The sequence below is a fragment of the Primulina huaijiensis genome, chromosome 12 (genome assembly GCF_012295235.1).
Source record: "Primulina huaijiensis isolate GDHJ02 chromosome 12, ASM1229523v2, whole genome shotgun sequence".
In the NCBI taxonomy this organism is placed as follows: domain Eukaryota; kingdom Viridiplantae; phylum Streptophyta; class Magnoliopsida; order Lamiales; family Gesneriaceae; genus Primulina; species Primulina huaijiensis.
The window spans coordinates 11,495,828-11,497,974 of record NC_133317.1 but is presented as its reverse complement, the minus strand read 5'-3'; the positions used below and the strand labels follow the sequence as shown (position 1 = coordinate 11,497,974).

The 2,147-nt window shown below is 27.7% G+C and overlaps 1 non-coding gene across 1 annotated transcript; it reads left to right on the top strand.

The window, feature by feature from the left end:
• The first annotated feature begins 1,763 nt into the window (after positions 1–1,763).
• On the top strand, positions 1,764–1,874 carry LOC140990767 (small nucleolar RNA R71). Its single transcript, XR_012177693.1, has one exon. It is a non-coding gene; the product is annotated as a small nucleolar RNA R71 (small nucleolar RNA).
• The last annotated feature ends 273 nt before the right edge of the window (positions 1,875–2,147 follow it).

Genomic DNA, 2,147 nt, shown 5'->3' with positions numbered 1-2,147 from the left:
ACTCAAAACTTTCTATTGAAAAAACTTCAGATTGTTGATTTAAGTTTTCTTCTTGTATATTTTCTTCCATAATTGTTTCAATTTCATTATCATATTCATTTTCATTAATACTTGGTTGTTTACATAAATTGAACACATTAAGTTCTAGAGTCATATTTCCAAAAGACAATTTCATTATTCCATTTCGACAATTAATTAAAGCATTTGAAGTTGCTAGAAATGGTCGTCCCAATATTACTGGAATTTCATTATGTACTTCTATTGGTTGTGTATCCAAAACAATAAAATCTACAGGATATATGAATTTATCAACTTGAACCAACACATCTTCTACAATACCTCTAGGTATTTTGATTGACCTATCCGCCAGTAAGAGAGTAACAGAAGTGGGTTTTAATTCTCCTAAATTAAGTTTTTCATAAACTGAATAAGGAAGTAAATTCACACTTGCTCCCAAATCTAACAAAGCTTTTTTAATTTTATTTTCTCCAATAATACATGAAATTGTTGGACAACCAGGATCTTTATATTTTAAACTAGAATTATTTTGAAGAATAGAACTTACTTGTTCAGCCAAGAATGCTTTCTTCTTCACATGCAATTTTCTCTTCACAGTACATAAGTCTTTTAAAAATTTTGCATATGAAGGTACTTGTTTAATAGCATCTAATAATGGAATATTTATCTTTACTTGTTTAAAAACTTCATAGATATCAGAATCATTTTTTTGTTTTTTATGATTTGTTAATGCATGAGGAAATGGTGGAGGTTTATTTGATTCATTTACTATTTCAGATGATTTATCATTCAACATATTATTTTTAGAATTTAAGGTATCATCATTCTCAAAAGTATCAGGATTATCATCCTTACTCTTTGATTTTAAATGATCCTTGTTTTCATTACTATATGGATCATTAACTATTTTACCACTTCTAAGGGTAATAACAGATTTTATTTGATCAATTTTTTCATTTTTTAATTCTTGATTTTGATTTTTAGGATTAGGTTGAGGTTGAGATGGAAATTTTCCTTTTTCATGAATATTAAGTGCAGATGCAAATTTTGCAAGAGTTTCTTTCAAATCAGTCATAGATTGACTGTTTTGAATATTGATAGATTCTTGCTTTTGGATAAATGCATGAATTACATCTTCAAAGTTTTTTCTTGGAGGTGTAACATAAGGAATATAACCTTGATGATTTTGGTTATTTTGAAAATATTGTTGTGAGGGTTGTGCATTATTATCATTCCTCCAACTAAAATTAAGATGATTTTTCCATCCGGGATTATATGATGTTGAAAAAGGATCTAGTATTGGTTTTTTATAATTGTTAACATAATTTGCTTGTTCATGGAGACATTCTTTAAATGAAGGTAATGTTGGACAATCTTTTGTAGCATGATCATGTGTATCACATATATGACAAACAATTTCTTGAATACTTTTTAATTGACCACTCTTTTTCATTTCTAATGACTCAATTTTTCTTACTAAAGATGCAAGTTTAGCTTGAATATTCATATCATCTTTAAGATTATAGATATCACCCCCATTTGTTGAATTATTGATTTTAGTTGTTGGTGGTTCTATTGTGCCTATATTATCCCAATTTTGAGCATTTTCTGCTAATGAATCAAAATACTCCATAGCTTCATTTGGGTTTTTATCTTCAAAAGTTCCATTACACATGAATTCTATCATTTGCCTATCTTTAGGTATTAGACCTTCATAAAAGTGAGAAACTATTCTCCATGTTTCAAAACCCTGATGTGGGCATGTATTAAATAATTCTTTATATCTATCCCAACATTGATAAAATGTTTCTCCTTGTTTTTGAGAAAAAGTAGTAATTTGTCTTTTAAAAGAGTTTGTTAGGGAAAAACTTTAATCGAACTATATCCATGATACAATTTTGATCATTATAAGTGTTACAAACTTCCTCAAATTCTCTTATATATAAATATGGATTTTCAGAATCTAAGCCATGAAAATTTGGTAAAAGTTGAATAATTTGAGGTTTAAAGTTGAAATTAGATGCATCATGAGGAAAAACTAAACAAGATGGGGCACTAGTTCTAATAAGGTTCATATGATGCCTAAGTGTTCTTAATTGATCATGTTCTTCATTATTATTATTGTTGTT